Raw genomic sequence first — 7,297 nt, 5'->3', positions numbered from 1 at the left:
CTCAGTCAGGTCGTTGGTGACTAGAACCTGAACTGGTGCCCCATTGTGAAGCAGGGTGGCTCCTTTAGCTGTGAAGTGGATCTGTGCCCTCATTTTTGACAATAAATCTCTGCCCAGAAGTGGGTAGGGACATTCTGGGATTACTAGAAATGAGTGGGATACCCAGCCCTTCCCTAAATCTACTGTTCTTTGGGTAGTCCATGAATAGGGCTTTGTTTCTGTTGCCCCCTGTACCCACGTAGTTCTGGAGGACACGCCCTCTTGGCTCCAATAAAACCGAACCCTGGGCACCAGTATCCGCCATAAATTCAATTGGTTTCCCCTCTATTTTCAGGGTTACCCTGGGCTCAGGGAGGGGACCTGAGCCCCATCTCCCCTAGTCACTGTCTTCACCCCCAACTAGAGCCAGTAATACCTTAGCTGATCGCTTATTCTTCTTGGGGCAGTCCTTCACCCAGTGCCCTTCCTCCTTGCAGTACGCACACTGGTTTTTCCCTATTTCATGGTCTGGATCCTGGTGATGAGCTCCCTCCGTACTGGGGGTTGGTTACCAATATCTCTCTGAGGTCCTTTTTGTGGCGGGCCTGTTGTCTCTCCAGGACCCTGGTCAGGCTTGCTTCCTGTCTTTTTTCTTTTCTTTCCTCTCTTTGTTCTGCTGTCTCCCTTCTATTATAAACCTTTTCTGCCACTGCTATTAAGTCCCTAAGGTTCTTTTCTCCTAGTCTATCTAAAGACTGTAACTTTCTCTAGATGTCAGGGGCTGCAGGTCCTTTTTGTGGCGGGCCTGTTGTCTCTCCAGGACCCTGGTCAGGCTTGCTTCCTGTCTTTTTTCTTTTCTTTCCTCTCTTTGTTCTGCTGTCTTCCTTCTATTATAAACCTTTTCTGCCACTGCTATTAAGTCCCTAAGGTTCTTTTCTCCTAGTCTATCTAAAGACTGTAACTTTCTCTTGATGTCAGGGGCTGCCTGGCTAATGAAAGCAAACATCACAGTTTGAGCTGATTCCTCCACTTCTGTGTCATACGGAGTGAACTGCCAGAAGGCAACATGTAACCTCTCTAAGTATGAGGCTGGGCTCTCTTTGGGCTCCTGTCTGACATCATAGACCTTAGACATATTGGTGGGTTTTCAAGCCGCCATTTTGAGACCCACTAACAGAGTCTGGCGGTAGACCAGGAGCCTCTCCTTACCTTCTGCCATGTTGTAGTCCCAGTTGGGATTGCTAGGGGTAAAGCTGGCATTAATGACGGGCTAGGGGGAAAGCTGGCATTAATGATGCCTGGGTCTGTGGTAGGGTCCATTGGGGCCACAGTAGAGTGAAGAGAGTCAGCACATGGATTTCAAGTGAACAGGACACTCAGGAGCTGGTGGCAATCGTCCCAGGTGGGCTGGTGAGTGAAGAGAACAGTTTCCAATAAGTTAATCAAGTCCCTGGGGTTTTCAGAGAAAGGCGCATTCTGTGAGCGCCAATTGTAAAGATCACTGGTGGTAAAAGGACAGTAATGAAAGGGCTGATTGCCCTCTCCATCTGGGGGCCCCACCAGCCAGAGGGGGAGGACAATGGTGTCAGGCTGGGCGGCCGCCCCCCTCCGGCTCCGTATGGCCTGTGCAAGTCCCTGTGGAAGCGATGGTGGCTCCTCAGGGTTAGGAGGCAGGGCCTGCACTTGTGGAGCCATTGGTGGGGTGCCCGTCCGAGAGGAGTAGGGTGGGGGAAAGATGTCATTCTCATCTGTGCCTCCCTGGAGAATGGGTTTCTCTTCTGCCTTTGGTCTGAGAGGGAGGACCTGCAGAGGTGGAGGGGGAGCAGTTGGATTAATGGGGGGAAGGACTTGATCCAGGCGGGGGGCCATCGGGTCATTTGATGAGGCCTCGCCAGGTCACGATGTATGGGATCTGGTCCTGGTAGCCCATCCATGGGCAGAAGATGTGGTCCTCTACCCTGGAAATCAAACTCAGGTTAAAAGTCCCTTCAGGGGGCCATCCAACATTGAAGGAGGGCCGATCAACCGAACATAAAGTTGTCCATTTCTTTTTCTTTACACTATTGTTTGGGGCAATCATCTAACATCCCCCCAGTGGACTAGTGTAAGATCTAGAGGGGAAGATGGGGTGTTGCCCATAGTATTATCAGTCCCATCCGTTTCATGAACAAAGAAATTAGAACAAAGATCACCAGACACAAGTACGGCACAGACCGACAGAGGGCCCAAATTAAACTACCACAGCTTTCAGATGGTCTGGACTCTTGGCCATGTGGATTCCTTGGCTCGATTGTGCCAAAGACCGTATGGATAGGACTTGCGTGTCCCAACAGGGTCGCGAGGTCCTCTGAGGTTTCAGATGGACTAGTGTCCTGGTGGGGTGTCCAGTGGGGAACACCCACACCAACAAGGATGGGGACGTCTCCCGAATCCTCCAGGTCACCTTGCTAGCATTCCAGCAACAAAAAACTGAGATCAGTTGGCCGCGACCAAAGGGAAAGTATAGAAAAGTCAGGCAGACAAAAAGAGAGGCAGTCAAACACAGTTTTACAAAACTTACCCGGCCGGTTGATCACAAACCTTTTGGAGTTGGTTCCTCTTGGAGGTCTCTGGGGGAATCCCGGACAAGCCCCCAAATGTTGTACCTCATCCACTGGACCCTAAAAAGACCACCGAGGACCCAACACACCAAAATGCAAAAGCAAAAGTTTATGGTTTATTCGGGCTTAAGCTCGGGCTCTCAGACCTCACCAACTCAACGGATCCGTGCTGAGAGCCCAGAGTAAGGGAGAGTGGAGCCTTTTATAGGTTTTAGACAAAGGGGGAGATACCGAAGATACATTTTGGTTGGTTCAAGGAGCCCGCGTGCGCCAACATAATTTTAAACCGATTGGATGTATAAGATGCAGCCCTGGAAGTTTCTTATTGGTAGGTGCTATTCTCAGGGCTGTGGAATGTGCTGACTGTTACCTGTGGGGCCAGGAGTCTCTGTTTTTACCTTATAGGGCAGTTTTTATGCTCGGGCTTGCTTAATCTATAGTTTCCTGGAAGGGGGGCAATAGCAGGCAGGAGTCAGGGCATGCCAGGGCGTGTCTAGGCATGTCTAAAGCAGCAGCCAAGCATTTTACAGAAGCTAAAAGAGCAATTAGTGGGAGTCTGGAGGGATTGGGGGTAGCGGGTGAATGAAGAGGGTCTCAGGGTTCTACAGCAGGCAATACACGCATACACATAAAATAAAAATAATAAAATTTTTAAAAAAGAAAAGAAATAATCTGTTTATATTCCCAAACTGTCCTTGAACTTTCCATCTTTCTACCCAAGTAACTGTGATTATAAGTACTGACACCATGCTTGAATCGGTATAACACATATATAACTATGTACATATTACACATGTATTTTTCATGTGTGTGATATAGACATGTATGCATGTTTGCAAGTATGTGTGCACATGTGCACATGGCTATGCATGTATGTCAGAGCCCACATTTGATGTTGGGAATCTAATATCTCTATCGCTTTTCTACCTTATTAAATGAGACAGGGTCTCAGTTAAAACAAGAGCTCCCTGATGTGGCTAGTCTCATTAGCTGTTGGGTCTCCGGGACCCTCATAATTGTGGCATAACTTATGATGAGGCCTATTGTAACTTCCTGAGCCTGACTAAAGTTTGACGACCTGTCTCTGGCCGGTCACTTCCTCACGGAGGTGACTCAGCAGGGCTCAACCTCGGATTGCCTCTCCCCAATCACAGCTGGCGTGGCCAATTCCCAGTGGCTCACAGCCATTGCCCCAGATGACATACACCTTTGCCTTTCCCTTTTCCACACCCCTTTTTGTTTAAACTATGCAAGGTAATGCATGACGCAATAAAGTGAGTTCCTGCCTCGACAAGACTCCCGACTTGGTGTGGTTTTTGAGTCGCCGACACTTACCATCCCACTCAGCCCCTAAGAGAGGAACACAGGCTGGTCCTGGCCTCTCTCCCTGTGCCATACCTGTCGGAGAGTGATCTGACAGATTGGTGCCCCATGTGAGGCGCCACCTATCACGAAGTTCGCTGATGGGCCAATCGGTCTGCGGGTGAGTGTACTCCCTTAAATTATGGGGAAGTCCAATTCAAAGCCTGACCCCTCTTTAGATTCCCTCAGGGTCCTGCTCAAAAGCAGGGGCCTTGACCTCTCAGACAGCCAAACTCTCCAGGCATGGGCATGCTTGCTAAAGATTGCACCCTGGCTTCTGGAGAGCAATCTCTTTGATTGGGATACTTGGGATAGAGTTGAAAAGTTAATCAGATGGGCCCAGATAGAAAAGGGAGAGATCCCCCATCTGGGAGTGTGCCCCACGGTATCTGCCTTAAAGGGCTGTTTTCCCCCATGCCCACCAAGGACAAAGGTGGTGGAGGCCCAGGCTCCAACCCCAGCTGACTCCGTCCCTGAGACGCAGTCAGACTCCAAGCTGGATCCCAGGCCCTTGGGTCACACAGATCCTCTGGATCGCTCTAAATATCTGTATCCCTCCCTAGACCCTTTTGGGAGTGCCCCTTGGCCCTGTAAAGGCCCTCTACCCTCACAAACACAGATCAATCCATTCTGGTCTCCCTCTGTTACACCCCCGTACAATGGGGGTGGGGTCATTGAGGAGGGGACTGCTCACCTTTTCCCTGTTAATGTTAACCCGGGAGGTGACAGACCCACCGCATGGAATCCATGGCAGGCTCAGGACCTTAAAGAGTTAAAGAAGGCTGTGGCCAAAGATGATCCCAATTATCCCTGGGCAGGAACTATTCTTGAGGGACTCACCCATTAGGCGTGTGTGCCACGGGACTGGAAAGATTTAGTTAAAGCAGTGCTCCTGGGTCCAATGGTCCTTAAGTGGCTGGCCTATTTCAGTGAAGAATGTCGCATCCATGGAGAAGAGAACCAAAGTGCCCAGCCTCCCATACCCATTACTTATGGCAGCAGCTGATCAGTTTGCTACCAGGGCCCAACAGGTAGCCATCTCTCCTCCCTATCAGGATCAGGTTCAGGCCATTGGTCTTACGGCTTGGGGAAAGCTAGATGAAGGCCCTATTGAGTCTCCCATATCTGGGGTTACTCAAAAGGCCACAGAGGACCTCCCCACCTTTATAGACAGAGTGCAAAAGAGCCTGCAAAGAAAGTTTCCCCCAGGGGAATTGTGTGACCTGTTCGTCCGGTCGCTGGTTTGGGATGGTATGACATCTGACTATAGACTAGCTTGTGCTGGGCTGTGACATCAACCCATGGATAAGTGGATAGTGGCTGCCCAGGACGTGGGAACCGCATCTCATCAGTCTAGAATAATGGCCAATGATGATAACCTGTCCAGGGAGTGTTTCACCCCTGAGGATGGTTCCTCTGTTTCTCCCTCAGGGGCAATAAAGGATGTGGATGCTGTTAATCCTGACACTTCTGATTCCCATCCTGCCCAGTGATCAAGGATTTGGAGACCCCAATGCTGCAGCAAGGCGACTGGAGGCCCAATATGGAAAGCCCTGTGAGTGTCAAGGTGGAACTTATTCTGCCTATAGCTACAAACAGGGAATGGTGCTTCGAACGGTGGACTGTGGAGATCGTATGGCCCAGCTTATAGTAAAAATCAATCAAAATGGTCCGTTCTCCAGATATCAGAGTTGGGTCTGTATCCGTAAGCCCAAGATTATTCCCATTATTAATGGCAAACCAGGCCATTGTTCCTGTTCCTCGTTTTACCAAACCATGCATACTGTCTGCTACCAGTCAGCCCAAAAATGTGTTAGTCCTTCCAATAATAAAACCTATTGGACAGGAACAAGAGTGGATAGGACCCCAGGCCCTATTACTGGGGGAAATATTGCATCCTCCCAATGTTATGGTAATCCTGGACAAACAGTGTGCTGGGACATGGAAGCCCCCACTGGCTATTCCGTTGGCGGTGGGGTCCAGGTCGAAGCCTAAGAATTGCGAGTCCATAAAGAAATAGAAAAGAGAATCAAAGCCCCGTATCCCGAGCTTAATTATCATCCACTGGTGGTCCCAGAAAGTAGGGGAGACCTAGACCTCAACCCCCAAATGGAAAACCCGTTAGAGTTGACCTTTTCATTACTAAATCAAACTGCTCCCGACTTACCCAAGGATTGTTGGCTTTGCCTGCACGTTGGGCCCCCCCCAACCCATTGCAGTGCTTGTTAATTCCTCTGATACTAAAAGTCTCGCTTTGTTATATAACTGTACCTTAGCCCCCCCCGCCATCCAGGTCCAGCCCTTGTCAATATTGCCTGGCTCCTGCGTTTGGGCTACACCCCAGTGAAACATCTCTCAGATTGATGTAGGAAGTATTCCCCCCACATCCTGTAGCTCAATTGTCCCCATGCCCACTGATGTTAATCTTTGCCCCCAGGGGGGTATGGTCCTAGTTTGTGAAGGAGGGTGGGCCCATAGCTTCCTGCCAGTCAATTGGACAGGCCTCTGTGCCCTTGCTGTCTTAACTCCTGACATAGACATCATACCGGGAGATGAGCCCCTCCCAATCCCTTCCTTTGATTATATGGGAGGTAAAAATAAAAGAGCAATTCATATGATCCCCCTACTTGCAGGCTTAGGAATAACTGTGGGTATAACAACTAGGGTTGCAGGGTTGGGATTGACCACCCATCTACACAAACAACTCTCTCTGCAATTAATCAATGATGTACAATCCAACTTCTTTCTGGTACCATCCTTGATCTTCAAAAGCAATTGGATTCTTTGGCTGAGGTGGTGGTACAAAATAGGAGGGGATTGGACTTACTAACAGCTGAAAAGGGAGGCATCTGTTTGTTCTTACAGGAAAAGTGCTGCTTTTATGCCAATAGATCTGGGATCGTCCAAGATAAGATTAAAAAAACTCCAAGAAGATTTAGAAAAAAGGAGGTGAGAGTTTCAAGAAAACCCACTCTGGACCGGTTTGCATGGCTTTTTACCCTACCTCCTCCCTCTACTTGGCCCCCTTCTTACGCTTCTCCTTGTCCTTATTTTCGGACCCTGTATATTCAGTAAGTTCATGGGGTTTGTTTGTCAGAGAACAGAGGCAATCAAATTACATCAAGTCAAGATGCATTATCACAGGCTTGCTAGTCAGGAGCCAAGCTCCCATGATTGGCCATCTTCATACGATTGCCCATCCCCTGCCCTCCATGTAGCCGATGATGGGTAAGACCCTCCCAGGCTGATGAACCTAAGACAGGGGCCATGAAAAACAATCATGGTTACCCAAGGATGGGCAACTTCAGTATCTGAGGAGAGGCAACCTAAGACAGGGCATGGAGAGGCACCTTGGC

The sequence above is a fragment of the Nannospalax galili genome, unplaced genomic scaffold (assembly GCF_000622305.1).
Source record: "Nannospalax galili isolate Female #2095 unplaced genomic scaffold, S.galili_v1.0 scaffold341, whole genome shotgun sequence".
Classification (NCBI taxonomy): domain Eukaryota; kingdom Metazoa; phylum Chordata; class Mammalia; order Rodentia; family Spalacidae; genus Nannospalax; species Nannospalax galili.
Note: the sequence above shows the minus strand (reverse complement) of the source record.